Genomic DNA, 20126 nt, shown 5'->3' on the forward strand with positions numbered 1-20126 from the left:
CCATTAGCAAGTGACTGAGTGCCGCATGTTGCCATGCTGGACATGCGTAGGTGATTGTGGACAAAATTACCATTTTAAAGACGTGGAGTCTTGTTTCATGACTTAAGGCACTGCAACGCAGAATAGTATAGGGGGCAGACAATTTTCGAAGGGCTCGGTGTTTAATGTCCCTGATATGAAGACCAAAAGTAAGGCCTCGATCTAATATATCTCCCATGTATTTTGCATGCAGACGGTGCGGAACTTCAATGTTGTCATAGTATAAACGATGGATGGCTCTGCTGCGTCTTTTGCTATAACAGACTGCAACGCTCTTATCCGCGTTTATTTTTAGGCGCCAGATGGTAGCCCAACGTTGAAAGACATTGAGTTGGCGCTGCATGTAGTGGTAGGAAAGACGAAGATTGCTGCTGTTCGTGAAGAAAGCAGTGTCGTCGGCGTATGTTGCAGGAAAACAGTGTGGCACAATGGGTAAGTCTGCGGTGTATAAGGTGTAAAGCAGAGGCGAAAGAACCGCGCCTTGAGGCACACCAGTTTGAATTGGTTTGGGAGCAGGCTTGGCCTGTCCCGCAGAGACATGGAAAAAGCGATGAAAGAGGTATGAAGTGGGGAGTTTGAGATAAGGTAAAGAGAAGCCTTGTAAGCGAAGTTTATAAATGAGGCCTGGTAACCACACTTTATCAAACGCCTTCGAGATATCAAGGTATACACCCACAACATATTGTCGTTGATTAAAAGAGGTAGTCAGGTGGTCGACTACCCTCACTAATTGGCTTGTTGTGCTGTGCTTAGCACGAAAACCAAATTGATGATGGGGGAGTACATCTAAAGTGGTGACGTGCCCGTGAAGTCGGGCGAGAAGCACTCGTTCGAAGAGTTTGCTCACATGAGATAACAGGCTAATTGGTCTATAGTTTTCTGGGAGAGTCGGATTTTTACCTGGTTTAGGGAGAAGAATGACTTTCGCTTCTTTCCAAGCACGGGGAAAGTAGCAAACCTGAAGGATGCCTGTAAATAAAGCAGCAAGATAGAGGAGCAGCTTCCGTGTCCCATGTTTCAGTAGTTCCGGGCGGATCTGATCAACTCCAGGCGCTTTGTTGTTGGGCAAGTGACAAATTTGACGCTCAACTTCCCTTGGTGTTACGACCTCAGGCAGGGGAAGTATTGGTTGAAAATGGAGCATGCGCATAGTGGCCCGAACGTCCTGCCGAATGTGAGGAACGACAGGAGTCGCATTAGGTGTAAACTGGCGCTCTAGAGATGTAACAAATAGGTCTGCTTGCCCTTGGTCGTCATGCATGACCCCATGCGGACCTTGCAGTATTTGAGTTTGACGAGAAGTCTCTCGGCGCTGGAAAAGGCGGGAATACTGCCAAATTTTAGTGTCATTAAGTGTGACCCCACGAAAAAGTGTCTCCCAGTACTGCTCGGTTTGTCGTCTAGTGATGGTCTTGGCTTAAGGTGTTCCATAGCGTTTTGTAGAGTGGATGTCTGGTGCGCTGCTAAGTACTTCGAGCCCAGCGTTTGAGATGGATATAAATACGAAGTAATGGAGAGTCACAGTGTGGATCGGACTGCGAGTCAGGAATTATTGATGTGCTGAGGGAGTCAGCCGTACGTAGAGCAAGTGTGAGATGGGAGACCGCCTGATCAATTTCCGCAGAAGAATTTGGACGAGCGGCTATGTCGAGCAAAGAGTTTAATTCCTGCTTATAGACATCCCAGTTTGTAGTTCGGGAGATATGAGCGGGTGCAGGACGGGAGATATGACGATGCGAGATTTTGAAAAGAACCGGATCATGATCTGAGTCCAGTGCTGAGATCACGTAAGGACGTGTAGCTAAAATGGTATTTTTGCTTAGAACTATGTCCAGCACATCCGGTTCTCCGCCTGCTTTAGGATGGTGAGTTGGATCAGGTGTTCCATAGGCGATGAATGGAGATGTGTGCAGATACCGGTGTAATATTCGTCCGTTTTCGTTGGAACGTCTGGAGTGCCATTCCCCATGTTTTGCATTGAAGTCAACTGCCAATATGATTTTGGGGCCCAAAGTCGAGATGGTGTCGAAATCATTGGGATCTAAGTCATGTGCTGGTGAACGGTAGCCCGTGACTAATATGAGAGGAATCCCGGGGAGGATGACTTCTATAGCAAGAGCTTCTAGTGTGTGTAACGGGGCTAAAAGGAGTTGTCTAGCCTTGAAACTTCGTTTCAGGGCAATCAGTAATCCTCCTTTCCGTCGTTGAACTCGATCGAGGCGAAATAATTGGTAGTTGGGCAGTCTCCAGTGTGTAACTTGGGCAGTGAAGTGAGTTTCCTGTATAAGCATGATATCTACCTGATGTTCTGCTAGAAAACGAATTAGGAGACGCTTCTGGTCGGTAAGACCATCTGCATTCCAGGTTACAACAGTTATAGTGTGATGAATGAGTGGTTGGTTAGAAGCAGCCATCAGCAATCATGTCACCAAATGTCTCTATGACGGCAGCAGCCTTGGACGCAAGATCCGTGGCTTCCCGAAGTCTAGTAAATCCTTTCTTGAGATGAGAGATAATGCGGCCAAAGTTGAAGGTTTTGATGTAAGTGAGGAGTGAATGGAGATTATAATCATTAACGGATGGTGTAGACGCACTATCTGGTGTGCTGGACGTAGAGGGAGCATCCTGATTTGGTGGTGGATGACGGTCGCTGCGAGGTGCCTTATTGTCAAGTGAAGTTGATACAGTAGGACCGGAGCTGCGGCCAGAAGGAGTTGATTTCTTGAGAGCATCTGAGTAGGAGCGAAAGACGGGACAACCGCGATAATTGGCTGTATGGTCCCCTCCGCAATTTGCACAGGTTGCTGGCGTGGATGCATGGTTTGGCGCAGGCTTTCGTAAAATGACTTTGCCCACACTTGACACACTTAGGTTGAGCTTTGCAAGTGTCTTGTGAATGACCAAGACGTTGGCAGCGGTAACACTGCAGAACACTCGGCGGCCGATACGGCTCAAATGTAACTTTATAATGAAGCAATCCTGATATGTTGTAGACATTTGATGAATCGTGAGCGGCTTAAAGCCTAAAGTGAATAGTGCAGACTGAAGATCAGCGATGTCGGTATCGATGGGTAATTTGCGAACGACAACCTTTACGGGTCGGTCACTTTTGGTGATGCCAGTAGCGTATTCAGTTTTTGTCTGTTCGCAGTAGTTTTTTATAGTTGTGAAATCGTCCCTAGAAGATACTTGAATCACGATACGTTCTTTGTTATGCCGAACCTGAGGCGATTCTCTGAGGGTCTTGCAAAGGCTTTTGGTAAAGTTGTAAGTATTTTGGATGCCGTAAATGTAAATAGGTGGTGGTTTAACCTCTTTGGTGGGCTTGGGTCTTGGCTCTAGGAGACCCGTCAGCTGTGAGAGTAGAGAGAGGCTCAAATCTGTTGCTCATTGGTAAAGCAGGGAAGTCTGATGAATGTTGTTGGCTCAGTGTGGACTCCAAGGACGAGCGACGTCGCTTGGGTGTAGTAACCTGGGTAAAGTCCATAGCATTGTCGTCCTGCGGTGGAGCAAGGGATGGAACGTCAGGCGCTGACAGGTTAGTTGAAGATGGTCGTGGCTCGGCAGCAGCGCCGGAAGTGGTGGGCCGCCCCAGCGGGACAAGAAAGTCCTCAGGCCGGTATTGAGATCTGCTGACTTTCTTCGTGGGTATCTTAGTCTTCTTTTTCGAGATAACTGGGTTGGACGTAGCCATCATAGGAGCAGAGATGATGAGTCAAAATGATATGTCACAAATATAAGCTACCCTCCGAAAAGGAGAGTAACTTAAAAAATCGTTTAGCCAAGAGAAATAGCAAGGTCGTCAACAGATAATATCAATTTGCTGTACCAACCTCCGTGGAGGGTTAAAAATAATTCGACGGTTGTTTCCTTCACCTCTAGGAGGTAATACAACCGTATATACGAAGATCGCGACTAAATTCAACTAATGGGGATGGAATGCCTAAATGACTCGCTTATTTTTCTCCGCCAGCTACGGATACCCTATTTTTTTTTAACCTGGTTAGAGCTCCAGGTGGCCAGTCGGATACCACGGCACGGTCACGGTAATGTTGAAGTTGTATGCAGAGTATCGGGCCAAAGCCCCTGACTCTATGAGTAGAATGAAAGAGATCAAAATACAGAGGTACAGGTGAAACACTGGGTATGAATATTGAGTTGGTAGGTATGGTAGGCTACATCTGCAACTGTCGCAGAGTGGCTGATGGTGACTTTAGGCGAGCTTTAGAGAGTTATTGTATGCGTGGCATGCGATGGACGTTCCGGAGAGCGCATTCGGTGCCGATATTAGCAATAGCTGGGTTAATATGCCTGGGTAAGGTACGCCAGAACTTACAGTGGAGATGGCGTAAAACTTCTCTAACAGGGGAAAGCTCTAAATCTTCCAGAATTTGGCAGTTGCGAGTGTATCTGTCGTGACCAGTGATGATACGACCGGTTCTAGTTTGCACAATTTCGAGTGTCTGAAGGTGACTGGATGAGGCATGTTGGCAGGCAGGGCATGCGTAAGTAAGTGTAGACAGGACTATCATCTTGAATATGTGCACTCGGGCCTCATGAGAAATTGAACTGCAGCGAAAAATTGGATATAATGCAGTGATTTTGCGTAATGCTCTTTGCTTTATGTCCTTGATGTGGGCAGCGAATGTTAACCCACGGTCTAATATCACTCCCAAATATTTTGCATGTGTGGCGTGAGGAATGTATGCGTTCTCATATATTAGATTACGACGGGTGCGTATACGTCTTCTACTGTGTATAACAGTACAACTTTTGTCGGTATTTACTTTAATCCTCCAACGTCTGGCCCATTCCTGAAAACTGTTCAGTTGACGTTGCATATAGATGTAACACTGTATAAGTGAACTGCTTGTTGTGAAAAAGGCGGTATCATCGGCGTACGTTGCTAAGAAGCAATGTGGTAGGGTTGGAAGATCGGCTGTATACAGATTATATAAAAGTGGTGAAAGTACAGCGCCCTGTGGAACACCTGCTTTAATTGGTCTGGATGAGGAGTTGACACCATCAATAGACACATGAAATTTCCTGCCAAAGAGGTAAGAACGGAGTAAATGCAGAATACTATCCGGAAGACCTTGATCGTGTAGCTTATATAATAGTCCTGCTAACCAGACTTTATCAAAAGCTTTTGAGACATCCAAGTACACACCAAGAGTATGTTGTTTTCTGTTGAAAGCCACAGTTAAGTGATCTACTACTCTTACGAGTTGCGTAGTAGTGCTATGTTGAGCACGAAACCCAAATTGATGGAAGGGTAGAATATCACTATTGTCGACATGCTGTTTCAGTCTCCAGAGGAACACACGCTCAAATAATTTACTCAAATGGGACAGAAGACTTATCGGCCTATGATTTTCTGGAAGCAGCGGATTCTTTCCAGGTTTGAGGATGGTGATGATACGTGCTTCCTTCCAGGTCTTTGGGAAGTAGCATAGTTGAAAGATGGCATTAAATAAATATGTCAAAAAGACCAATAATTTTCGAGTTGGATGTTTTAGTATCTCACTTCGAATCCCATCAGGCCCAGGTGCTCTTTTTGCAGGCAGACACTTGATATGGCGTTCTATTTCGCGTGGTGTTACTAAGGTGATGTCATGTGTAGGTTTCTGATTACTCATGCGATATAATGTGGTTCGGACATGCTGTCGGAAATAGGGCTCAAGACGTGCTCTATTGGGCTGGAACTGTGCTTGCAGTGAGTCAGCGAATATGTCCGCTTGCGACTGAGGGTCTTGAGTCAGTCCTTGTGGTCCCTGTAGGACTCTTGCTCTGGAAGCATATGAGGAACGTTGAAAGGATTTGGAGTACGTCCAAATTTTACGATCATTTACGGTGACATTTCTACAAGTGTCTTCCCAGTACTGTTGATTTTGTCGCTGAGTCAGCATCTTGAGCTTCCCACATAGTTTATTCCACAGAGTCTTGTATGCAGGATGAAGTGTGTGCTGCCATCTGCGTCTAGCCCAACGTTTTAAATGAAGATAAAGTTGCAGATGTAGACTGTCGCCTTGACCTGTGTGTGTTGGAGAGATTCTAGTAGTGGAGCTAGCTGCCTCCGCTGTACGAAGTGCTAATGTAATGTGAGAAACTGCTTGGTCGATATCCTGAATGGTGGTGGGCCGATCTCGTAGGTCGATCATAGTGTTTAGTTCTTGTTTAAATACATCCCAATCAGTTTCTATTTTCCTGAATATAGGGGCAGAATGGGCGATGCTTCTATGTGAGACGTGAAAAATGACTGGGTCGTGATCAGAGTCTAAATCCGAAATAACATAAGGATGGACAGTAAAAGACACATCTTTGCAAAGAGCGACATCAAGCACATCGGGCTGTCCGCCAAATTTTGGATGATGAGTAGGATCTGGTGGAGCACTGATGATGAAGTTGGACGTGAGTAGATATTCGTGTAAAGCATCTCCAGCAGTGTTTGGAGTAATGGAGTTCCATTCTCCATGCTTAGCATTAAGATCTCAAGCTAAGATGACTTTTGGCCCTAAGTTAGCGATGACATCAAAGTCTGTGGGTTCTAGTTGTGTGGCCGGGGACCTGTACCCAGTGACCAATATTAATGAAACTCCTGGAGTTATTAACTCAACAGCAAGTGCCTCCAAAGTAAGTAAGGGTGGTATTGTAATCAACCTGACTGGGAATGCCTTTTTAACTATAAGTAACAATCCTCCTTTCTGTCTGCCCACTCTATCCTGTCGGTACACAATGTAATTTGGTAGGCGCCAAATAGTGATTCGAGCAGTAAAATGTGTTTCCTGGATGAACATGACCAACTCTATGTTGGGTTAGAAATCTGATAAGCATATGTTTTTGTCCCTCTAGGCCATCTGCATTCCAGGTAGCAAGGATAAGTGTGTGATGCAATACGCTGGATTTAGAAACAGCCATCGTCAACCATTTCCGCTATTGTTTCTATTACTACTACAGCCTTGGAAGCTGAGTCTGCAGCTTGTCGGAAACGAGTGATACCACGTTTGATATGGGTTAATATTTTGCGGAAAGGTAAGCCCTTGAGTAAGGAAAGAACGGACTTTAAGTCGAGGTCTTCTTTAGAACTATCTTGAGGAAGGGCAGTAAGTGGCAGGGTGTGGGAAGAAGTGGAAGCTTCAGTATCTTCGGTATTTGTAATCATGGGTTGGATAGTGTCAGCAGCGGGAATCGAAGGTTCCTTTGCTGATGGTGTATAGAAATCTCGTTTGGTTATATTCGGTTGTTTCTTTGGCTGCTGTGCCGGCAATTTGAGAGCTTCAGAGTAAGATTTAAAGACTGGACAGCCACGGTAGTTGGATACCAGGACATCCCCTTTACAGCATATCAAAAATACCTTGTTACTGGCTGTGAGTATTTGCATCGTTTTTTACTGTTTGGTGTGAGTAAAGCTTTGCGAAATACATTTCGCATTTATGGTAAGTGACTAATAACATTCTATGTTTTCTGTAATCGGTCACAATAATTTTGTTGTAAACCTGTGAATCATCTAACAACAGTTACACAGATAGCAGTGCTTCCATCTATTTTCTTTATTTACTATTCTTGTGTCTTAGCACGTATGAACAGAAGATGGCAGAACTCTTGCTTATGCAAGTGTTGTCAGGCGATTCACAGGTGTACAACAATTTTGTGATCGATAACAGGAAACATAGAACATTATTCGTTACTTGGCACAAGTGCCAAATATATTTCGCAACGCTTTGCTCATATTAAACGATAAATCCCAATGCAAATTCTCTCAGGCAGTAACGAGTTATTTCTGATATGCTCAGAAGGCGATGTGCTTGGTGTTGAATTAACACACAAGTAACACGCTAAAGTAGTAGTCATTTTGTGTTGTTTCAACACCTCATTTTTTACAGTGTAGTTTTCGGGGTCGCTGACATGAACAGTAGCCCTTTCGATGCAGGTAAATTTAAATTCAGCCCACAATAGTAATATTAATTTTTTTATATAGATTACTTATTATTTTCTGATTTTTCATTATATTTTCTTCATTTCTATCGATTTGAGAGCGCTTTAGTAATAGTAAAAATTGACTGACTAATGGAACATATTATTAAGTTTTTTACTATTTCAATTCAGCGAAGCGGGTAATTGACGCATTGACACTAGTATTGTATATATATATATATATATATATATCCTATAGTAGGTACTCAACGTAAGCAAAGAACATCTTTTTGCTTTCCCACTTTAGATTCTTAACACATCTCTTAAAACATACGTACTCGTTCATATTATAGAGCATGTATGAGCATAGAGAAACATACTATAATAATGTTGGATTGGAAAGGAGAAGTTACACGGTAGACAAACAGGAGAGATGTAATAACCACGAGGCTACCCAACTCGTGTCAGTCGCTGCCTTTGATCATGTTAAGGGTCCCTGGATTCATCTTCAGAATCACACTTCAAAGTGTGGACATTCGTCGTGTGAATTACCCTCGGGACGCGATTCCCAAACAGAAGACAAGAGCCAAAAAGGCTTTCTTGTATCGCAACGGAACACATGTTGCAGAAATATTGCTATATATATATATATATATATATATATATATATATATATATATATATATATATATATATATATATATATATATATATATACGCATAATAAGGAGTGGCTGAATACTCCTGTTTTGATACTTGTAAAAAAAGGGCTTGTTTTCAAGATATGCATCATACAAATAAAACACGTGCTAGTACTACGACTATGATGAATAAAAGGGACACATACTTTCCATTTATGATACATACGAGTTTATAATATATACATGGAAAGTATAAATGGGAAGTATGTGTCCCTTTTCTTCGTATATACACTGAGAAAAAATGTATGTGGCGTACGTAAAACCGTATGTAACATTTGTTATATTTTTGGATTTTACGCCCAGCAGACGTAAAACTGAAGACGCATGTTTTATAATACTTTCCGTATAAGTGTTTCATCTATACGCACTTTTCGTATGAAGTAATATAGGCGGTCAGAATCTCACATACAAAGGGATGTATATAACATATGACTGAGGAATGTAACATAAGTATATGCATGTGATATACGGAAAACTGTTGGATGTTAGACATCCTGCAACGGCATGATATAACATCTAAAGACAATGCCTATGTAGCATACGGATAACGTATGCTCCGTACTAATTTGCGTAGTAAGCAAGAGGATACCGTATATTTGTACAATATATATATATATATATATATATATATATATATATATATATATATATATATATATATATATATATATATATATATGTGTGTGTGTGTGTGTGTGTGTGTGTGTGTGTTTGTGTTTCTATGTTCACGTACAACTGAGACATGGGTGCAATGCTTTTGCGCACACTTTCTTCCAGCTTATCATTCCATGCAGATAAGAAGCAAAACAAATAATCATTTTAATGCTTTTGCGCACAAAATGGTATGCAACGCTGCCAATTCATTCTTTGATCTTAATATACAATATATTTTGTAGTTTTTTTTTTTTTTTTTTTTTTTTTGCAAAACAAGACAGGACTCATTTGATTAAATAAAATAAACTAATTTATTAAATTACCTAAGTAACTGCAACTACCTTACTTTCTTGGCTTCTTCAAACACACTAACTCACTTATCTAACAGAATACATAGCGAGACAGCAAGTGGTTCCTGATTGGTTACCGCCAACATTAAATTATGTCTTCTAAATATGAATTTGTGGCTACTACTCTAGGCAATACTACTCTAGGAAATTTAATTTGTGAACTATCTATAAAAAAGTCAACAATGTTGAACTCAATTTAATTTCTATGCTTTTTAGGTTCTTGGCTAAAGACATTTTTTGGACTCCCGTATTTATCTTCAGAGCAAGTACCAGATGCCTTTGTTGATCTTATTTCGGTGGCACCTGAAACCAAAGGATTTAGATTTTCAGATTATGTGCTGAACAACTACATCGAAGATAATTGCAGGTAATATTCTGGTTTGATGAATGTAAAAGATATAATGAATTTTGGGGGCAATAACAACCCTGTAGCTTACACCCGTCCCGATCTGGGAAAAAAACACTTAACTTAGTTTTAACTATTAAAGAATGATAAATATCAAAATTAAAGAGTTAGAGAGTCTCCAGTCAAAGTAATTAAAAACTGTCTAGTATATAGGCTAGAAGCATTCTCGTTTGAGAAATTAAAGGCAGGAATATAGAAATAGCGCACAGAAATAGTAAAGTATTATATGAAATGAGATCCGAAAATTAGTTTCTACTTTATAGCAGTTCTGGAAATCAAAATATTATTTCAAAATAAAAAAATAAACGGTGATAGGATATGGTGTTCATGATTACCTTTTTTTTTTCAGGTACCCTCCAGTGATGTGGGCTTGTGAACCATCTCCAGCACCTAGGACAACAAATGGACCAGAATCTTTCCACCGTCACTACAACAGCCAGTTCTACTCTAGTGCACCTGATGTCCATAAGGTAGTAAATGACCCTCCAGTGATGTGGGCTTGTGAACCATCTCCAGCACCTAGGACAACAAATGGACCAGAATCTTTCCACCGTCACTACAACAGCCAGTTCTACTCTAGTGCACCTGATGTCCATAAGGTAGTAAATGAAATGAAATCTTTGAGTTTTACGTCCCACGGTTATGCCGGTTAGGCTAAATGAGACGGTGATTATGAGAAATGAATGAAATGGTGGAATGAAGAAAGTGGGAGGAAACGGGAGAACCCCGAGAAAACCCACGCACACGGTGTTTGTCCACCACAAAGTATCCATAAGGTAGTATCAGTGTTACTTGAAATACAGCATGAAACACGTTTGAAGATCGCTTCGGTACGGAAAGGTAATTCGAAACCACAAAGGAAAGAAGAAATTCAAAGGAGGGAACAAATCATGAAATTATACAGGTACTTTCAAAACTCCACACACAGCGAAGTTTCGAGAATGAAATATCTTAAAGTTGTAGGACACAAATTTCAAGGACTAAAGTTGTAAAAAATGTACCATCAGCAAAATTGAATATTTCTTTCGTATCTTTCATATTTACCCTTATTCTCTAAAGTATTGAAACTGTGCGCAACTGCATGATTTGCTTAAGCATGATTATATTGAGATTTGGCAACGTCGCATTTAAAAACTGTGCGCAAAACCACGATTTTATACTTTTCGATCAGCTGTCAATCAACTACAGATTATCGTAGATCTTTGGGAGAAAACTGTGCGCAAACGAGGTGCCCCTGAGACATAGGCCACCGATTTGGATTTTTTTCTTTGAAAGAGTATTCTTTCCTTGTAGCTCCGCGTAAACTTCATAAGTTTAACAATAGTTTTCGGAGCTAGTCCACGAAGCTCCTCGAGATCTCTTGTGACTATGTGGATAGCGTAAGTGCGTTTGACGGCGGAGACCTGGTTCGATTTCCAGCAGTAGCCCATGTGGTTTAGATTACACGTAAACTTGTGGGTTAACGTCTCACATAGCCTCACTGCTAAACGCGACGCTAAAACTAAAAATGATAATATTCGGAGCTAGATCATGAAACGGCTGACAATGTTCATCATTAATTTTTTGTGTATGATTACTCATAACTTCAACAAAAGTGTACAGATTTGATAATTCTTTTATTGTTTGAAAGAGTACTCTCTCTCTCTCTCTCTCTCTCTCTCTCTCTCTCTCTCTCTCTTTTGGTTCTATATAAACTTCATAAGAATTTAACAATAGTCTTAGGAACTAAACCATGAAACTTCTCAATGACTGACAGTGGTCATACCATAATTGTGTTTATAATCACGCATTACTTTGACACAGAGGCACTCATTTCGATGATTTGTTTTTTGTTCGAAAGGTTATTCTTTTCTTCTTGTCCCATGTAAACTTCATAGGGATCTATGTAATCTTCAGAGCTCGACTACAAAACTCTTCAGCGGCTGACAGTGTTGATATTGAAATTAACTAACACCATTGTGTGCATATTCAACCAATTTTGATTATTAGTTTTTAGTTTCAAAGAGTATACTTTTGGCAGATTGCAACAAAGTTTATCAGGATCTGATTACAGTCTTTGAAGTTACATTATTATACTCCTCAACATATGATAGATAGTGTTAATATAGTATATGTGCTCACGTATAACTCCGTAACGTGTAAACTTTTTAATAATTTTATCCGTATTTTCACTCATAGCGGATGACCTTGCCTATGACCTTGAACTTTTGATACACCAGATATCTGCTTGATAAAATTATTTTTTAAAAAGGTTCGTTTCAAAATATAGGACTATTACGTAGCATTAACTAACTAATTAACTAACTCTATGGCGTATGGAACCCGTAGGCTCAATGCCGCGATCACAAAAGCTCTCCACTGACTTCTGTCCTTATCCAACTGGATCTAGTTCTACTTTGTATTTCTATTTCTGCCAGATCCATCTTAATATTAACCACCCATCTGCGCCTAAGTCTTCCTTATGGTTGTTCTCCAATTGGACTTCCAGTTAAAACTTTGAAATTATTCCTACTTCCTTTCATTATGGCTAGATTATCTGCCCACCTGAGTTTGATAACCATAACAATGTTTGGTAAAGGGTACAAACTAAGCAGTTTCTCGTTATGAAGTTTCCGCCATTCCCCATTCCGATTCCTCTTGGGTCCGAATTACGTAACATTAATAAATGGAAAACATGACTGAATAAGAGTATTTTAAAAGTTTGAGGCAAAATTACACAATTCTATTGAACATTTTAAAGTATTACATTCACACTACAATAGAATTATGGTGCAGGGTTATTACCAAGACACATGATATTTACATCGAGGGTAATCGAAGGTGATTCCGTGGTTTTTTCTAAGGAAGGCGAGACGTCAAAATCGGAGACATATAGACGGATCAACTTTCTCTAGATACAATTTCAGAGTTTAATTTTACCATATGCAGTACATAAATAAGTAAATAATGTGTTGTAGTAGAATCATAATAATAATAATAATAATAATAATAATAATAATAATAATAATAATAATAATAATAATAATAATAATAATAATAATAATAATAATAATAAAAACTATCAGTTATTATTGACAACTTACGACATACTTTTTAGAACCATATAATTCAGTTTTCTCAAGTTTCTAAAAAAGATACTACGTATGAAAATTTACTCTCAAGCATTTTTTTTCGCTCAGCTGTCTACCAAGTGCCATATGACTCATTTTTTTGACTAATGTTAAACGAAAAAATAATGTTTAAGAGCCTATCATAATTTTTAACTGTAAGTCATAGACCATATTGTCCACTATCATCTTGCTAGTGTCATACTGGGAAGCTTGAAGAGGATATCCTTCAGTATTAATTTCATCTTAATGAAGTGGCATGGTTATCGTACACGATCAATTTCTAGGTTTAAAAAATGTTTTTCTCGAAAACTACGCATGAAGGTTAAGAGTAACACATGTAAATTTGTTCAACTCAATGACATTTATTCATTGGTATAGTCTCATTTTTTGGACATTTTTCTTTTCCTTAAATTCTAATAATATTCTAAAATTTACATATGTAAGAAATATTTTCACTAGATTGTGCAATCTCAACGTCCACTTTCTTTCATGTTTGCTTTTGTGCCTGCAAAAAGTCTTAAGATTTGGCAATATTTCCGAAAAAAATGTAGGTTTTCTAATGAACATACTAGAGATGGCTAAAAATTTCTGGAATAAGGATTCCGCAAAATTTATTTTCCAGAATCGGAAATGTCACTTTTCGGATTACCCAAAAATTACATAATGCGGACAAATTCCAAAATTTGCAAAAATTCTGGATTTTTTCGGAATCCGGAAATTTTCCCAAATCCAGAACATTTCCGATTTTACTTTCTGGTTTTCTAAAAGTAAAAATTCCAGAATTCACCATCCCTAGAACACATGCCTACAGCCAAGTTCGTATTCTGTGTCACTATGGAAATGAACTCTTTTGCACCTTTCTATTACAAACAACATTAATCACCTTCAGCAGCCCTTTGCTGGAATTCATTTTCACTCTCTGTCCCGGTTCAACCCTGCTCTGTGGGTTCCAATGTTAGATATTTACTCGAAGTTGAAAGCCTTTGAAAACAAAAAATGTCCTGAACAGCTTTCGAAGGAATGCGCCAAAGTAATGAAACAATTGAAACACAATTAAGTTTACTTACCAAGAATGGTTTCACATACAACTGAGGAACATTTCAGAGGAATACAATTAACGATGAAAAAAGGAAGACATTTTCAAAGGAAATTGGACAGGAGTTTCACTTAAAAGTATTATCCTAAAATCATTCTATTAGGTCTGAGTGAAAACTGAAGAAACAGACAGAATAACCGGGCGCAGAATTTGAACTTGGAATCAAACGACTGACGGTCGTTGAGATATATAATAATATTTTAAAAATGTGGGAATAGTGATTATTTTGAAATAACTGGTAACGCCATAGCAATTATGAGGAACATAATGTGTGTTGAACATTGGATTAAGTCCAATACATTATGAAATATGTTACTAGAGTCCAGTAGTTTGTCCCAGATTTCCCATTGTTTCAAGAGGAAAGATACATTTTTACAGAGTTGTCAACTGTGATGGAGTAGATACAGATAAGTGAGTTCTAGTGGGTTTCGGTTCCGGAACGTGTAACGATATTCCTCCATCCAAAAACATAATAACTATTTCAGGTGATTATTGTAGAAACTGTTTCAGATAGGTAGGAACCAGCTCTAGAACCGAATAGATTTTCTGAGCAAATCGATTCTGATTCTAGAACCGATTGAAGTAGAAGCTAAGTTACAGAGAAAAGAGAAATAGGTTTTGAGATAAAAAAAAAAACATTGTTGGTGGTTTCTTCGAGTTACCATTTCACACAGTTCCTCAAACATCGTTTAAAGCTTATATCATCCTTCACCTAACGATGTTTGCAATGTAACGACTATGTCAAAATGTAAATTCAGATCTCCTCCTGAATCATACGGAACTATGATTTTCGGTTTTGTGAACGGGACTAATAGTCGAAATGAATTTCGGTTCCCTTTCCAAAGCACGCAAAATTAAAACGTTTATTTTAGGGATGGAACAAAGGTGTTTTTTCCACAGAAAAAAAAGATATTTCGGTTTTCTTCAAAAACCGCTTCAATTTGTCACTAAAAAGTGTTTTCTGTTTTCTCCAAAAGAGTTTTCTGATTTGCTGAAACCTATGTGATTTTAGCCGAAGCTGATATCCGTTATTGTTCTTTCACCAATAATTCCCAAACAAGTTAACCTAAAAGCAAAACATTTTTGACAGAAAACTGAAAACCAGTTTGATACAAAGCCGAAACCTGGTTTTGATTGAAAACTGAACCGGTTTTAAAACTGAAACAGCTTTTCATAGTAAAACAAAACATATTTGACAGAGAACTGAACCTTGTTTTAATCGATTCCGGTTTTCCTAAATATCAAAAATGAGAAACTGGTTCTTGTGTCCATCACTAATTTATTTAGATTACAGGATCGGAACTTAAAACGATTTTTGGTTCTGTTACCATTGTCAACCCTAATTTTTAAAAGACCATATGTACTATACTAGTGTCCTTTTTTTAAAAAAGTAAAAATATACCTTTGCAAGACTTTAAAAAAAGAAACGCCGAAGGAAAATGTAAGTGAGAAAGAATGGCATCACATAAGCTTCTCTTATCTGTCTTTTTCATTTTTGTTCTTGTCTCTTGGCATTTTTTCTTTTTTTTCTTCTTTTTATTGGCTTGTATGCAGGCATCTCTTTCCCGATATATGATATGCACACAAGTACAGATCAATGACATTATTGAGTAGCTTTACCACCGAAGAGACAGGTATTGGCTTTGACGTTGCTTCTTCGTGGTTTCTTCTGACGACACTCTAAATCAAAGAGAAAGATCAAAGAATACCAGAAGAAATCTGTTAGCAGCACTTTCATTTGATTCTTTAGAGAGTGTTTCAGTTTTAGTTTAATTATTATTGCTACTTCCATTATTATTTATTATTGCAAGTATTATTATTGCAAACTTATGGTAAAATTTGTCTAATACCATGCATAGTTATTAAATAATTTGAGAAATAACGCATAGGCAAAATGACAAGTTCTATAAAAGTACAATTAAACCTAATAGATAGCTATAACAGAAATCGAACCCACTACCTCCTCATTAGTAACTTTGCCTCTGTGTCATATTGATGATAGAGCTATTCCTAAAGGATGTAACGCATGCTGAAAAAAAAAAAGACAGACATATTTATCCACTACCTTTGAAGCAAATGAACCACAATTACTCTTGTAGTTGATTGGATTTGAGTTTAGGGTCCCGTTCAGCAGCAAGGATATATGAGACGTAGACCTAAAGCTTAACGTGGGATGCAAACCACACGAGCTCTTACCGGAAATCGAACCCGGATCACCCACGCCAAAGGCGCGTATGCTACCCACATAGCCACGGGAGATCTCTCTTGTAGTTGAGGTACAATTGAGATACTAAGAATATTGGAGCAAGAAATATAACACAAAATTTCAACTCGTAAATGGCACAGAAACATATAAGAAAGTATGATAAAGTATAGTGTTAGGCAGGAGGTAAATAGGTTAGCAGGGAAAACACCTGCTACTTGATACATATCGAACTCGTAGCAGTGACGCATCTCCCGCTGCTTGGCAACTTTTAATATAGTGAGGTTACTAAGTTGAGGGTTTGTAGTGCTGAGGTGATTCCCAAATAAGATCCCGAGCCAGAGGTCTTCCAATAGAAGCAAATACATTTTTTGAGACGAGACATCACTTCCAGAAGAACTTTTAGAATTGAGACAGCTTCAATTCTTTACTCATAGGCAAACCTTACCTTGCACTAGTTTATAAAACGTCTCTATTCTTAAATACATTGAGCTGAAGTTTCCAAATCACTGAAAACTTGTTTTTGATTGTAGTAATACGATATTATCCACAATCTCACGTACAATGTAACGTTTTATGTAAACTTGATTTAAAATACTCCCATTACGTTAAATCGCGCTTTGGGCACAGAAAAGATATAGTTATTTAAATTGAAAAACATTAACTACATATTTTTTATTACAAAAGTTTACTCAATATTTATTCAAGATGACGTAGAATACATAGTATAATACATACTTAGATACAATATACGCTAACTAAAATTTCAGATAATGTAAACCTAGATGTGTTATATATACATCCATATATACGGTCACAAACGAAAGCGAGCAATTATCGGCTACATGCTATTTCGTCAATTACTTTGAAAGATGTAGAGAGAAGGTTTTCTTTTACGTAGAGATAACTTATTTATCTATACAGTACCGAAAAATGTAATCCTGCTCTTTAGTTTATTTACATGTTGTTGATAAAGGACATACTGAGTTGAATGTATCCTATATCCACTTTTGTTGGTGACAATATGACATTTCACATTTAACTTCCCTAATCCTAAAGTATGAAATCTACGTAAACTACCAACAAGGATCCTGTGGATGCCACATAAAAATAATCATAATCTTGTGTACGATTTACTGAACCTTTAATCTGTAGTTGACGAAAGAGCTTTTAAAATTATTTTCAGGCAAGACAGAGTTGAAGAAGTAACTATATAATTACCCTGACTGATGTATTTAAGACACCATTTTCTTGTTTTCTGCGCAATAATTGCGCATCAGTGTAACTTTAAATAGTTATTTCGTCAACTAAAGGTTAATCTTTAAAATGCTTATTAAACAATTGTTTCGATAAAATAAGCATCTTCTGTCACTAAGATAAATATTTAATAATAATAATAATAATAATAATAATAATAATAATAATAATAATAATAATAATAATAATAATAATAATAATAATAATAATAATAATAATAATAAACTTTACACTATAAACATAAACTGAAACTTCTTACTTATTTTAAAGTGAGTTATCCAATTTAGTTTATGAAAGCTTTTGCACATCTGTCTCCCTATCTGAGCTGAGTAAGCCACAATGAAAATATTACTACTAAAATGGATTGCACTTTAAAAATATTATTTGTACGTTATGTAGTAGAATCATTGATAACACATTAATAAATTAGTAATTTTTAAGTATATCATTTCCTCAATTGTTTTAATTAAATAATAGAGCTGGGGTCTAGCTGGGTCTTGCTTAATATTATAAATGTTAATATGTTATATAAAAGGTGTGTATATATTGAATTCTCACGAAATATATAATACCAGTGATTTGTAGAAATCGCAATTATATCTGCTCGTCAGACGCTAGTTATTACGTAAGTGTAGAGGAAAACGGTAATTACAATTTAACGAGGTATATTGGGCATGTCTGAAGATACTCAGAAAAAGCTCACATAGAGAATTAAAAATAAAAGTTTTATATGTTATAAATCCCCCTGAAGAACAGAATGGGGTGCTCTCAACACTTACGCAGCATCTCCTTCCCCCCAAGCAAGAAATAAGTCTTTACAACTTGTCATTTTCTTGTGTTATTGTGTTACGAAGCGACGACAAGCAGGGAAGGGATTTAATCCGTACAGTCATTGGCTCTTTGGAAAGTACTTAAGCCATCGTTCCGCTCACAATAACTTTGTTGATATTACAACTTAACATATCAACAAAGACTATGTGTATATCCGTGCATTGTCTGTGTCTTCTTTATCATCATCTGCTTTTCTTTGTAAGTGTTATTTCTCTCTCCTATAGCTCCCCTCTCTGTCTTGTTTAAGTTTTTAGGAGGACATCTTGAAGCAAAATTCCTCCATGGAATGTTCTCGTACGATAACTCCCTGTGACCAATTGGAAAAGACGTTACACGAAACGTGTAATAGCTTCTTTTATAATATGGTACCATAAAAGAAAAGGATGGTCATAAAACGATTGGTGTACCAAAGAAGAAAGAATAGAGAAACGAATTTAAAAAAGAAATAGAAAGATAGAAATAAGAGAGGGGGGAAGGCAGCACTATATCTGCGATGTTAGCATAATCGGAAAAACCCTTTTAGAGTACATAAAATATATATGCTGTGTGAGACTTACACATATGTTAAGTTCTTTTACGATACTCCTTTGGATTGGTTGATTCGATTCTTTTTGCATATGTATAGCCAGTATAAATATCTATGAGGATGTTGGTTTGACTGATCTGATTTTGAGTTCAGTTTGTCTTTCAACAGCGAAGCTACATGAGATGTGGACCTACAGCAAAACGTGGGATAAAAATCTCATGAGCTCCACCGGGAATTGAACCCAGAGCTCCCACGACAACTGCTTAGCCACAATGGAACTCGGGTGTTAATCAGGCCCGTAGGGAGCCCAAAAATGTAGGGGGGGCGATAGAAGTTAGGGGGGCCCGACCCAGCCATATTATAGTTCATCACCATATTATAGTTCATTTGCAAGCCTACCACGAAAATTTTAGGGGGGCAGTGAAACTTTAGGGGGGCTGGCCCACCCTAGCCCTCCGTGGATACGGATCTGGTGTTGATTCGAGCATACACGTAAATATATATTTTTTTTGTAATATTCTGATTATTTGTGTCTTTTACCCAGGCCCATAGCACGAACTTTCTAAGGCAGAAATTGATGGTATGATAGCGTAGAGCGAACTTGGGGATCCGAGACTTTTCAGGAGACAAGATACTACGAGGCTACTAAAGAAATAACAGTTCATAAATTTACTATCGTATTCTCGTGGACTGAAACTGGAAGTGGTAGCAATCTGTTACTTCCGGTTTCAATACTGAGATAATTATCGTGTCATTAATAAATCTTAAATATAATAAAAATTGGTTGTCATGGCAAAACTAAACTTTTTGAATGGGAAATGGAAGGTGAGGCAGGAGCCCCAGTTCCTCTCAAGTACTTCACAATTTTTTTGCGTGGTGAGTAATACACTGGGGAAAATGCGGAGAATTGTTGACTGGCAGACAGTTTCAGGGGTATATATAAACTAAAATTTTCATGTTTTGTGCACTCTGACAAACCAAAGTCTTCCACATGAAGTACACAATGGCCTTCTAGTTTAGGTAATAGTAAATAATTCAA

The 20126-nt window shown here is 38.3% G+C and overlaps 1 protein-coding gene across 1 annotated transcript in view; it reads right to left on the minus strand.

Moving 5' to 3' along the window:
• Positions 1-20126, minus strand: part of LOC145671158 (uncharacterized) — a 2642835-nt gene that overhangs the window by 1055166 nt on the left and 1567543 nt on the right. The gene's annotated exons all lie outside the window — the stretch shown is intronic.

The sequence above is a fragment of the Thermobia domestica genome, chromosome 15 (genome assembly GCF_964235325.1).
Source record: "Thermobia domestica chromosome 15, izTheDome1.hap1.1, whole genome shotgun sequence".
Lineage (NCBI taxonomy): Eukaryota > Metazoa > Arthropoda > Insecta > Zygentoma > Lepismatidae > Thermobia > Thermobia domestica.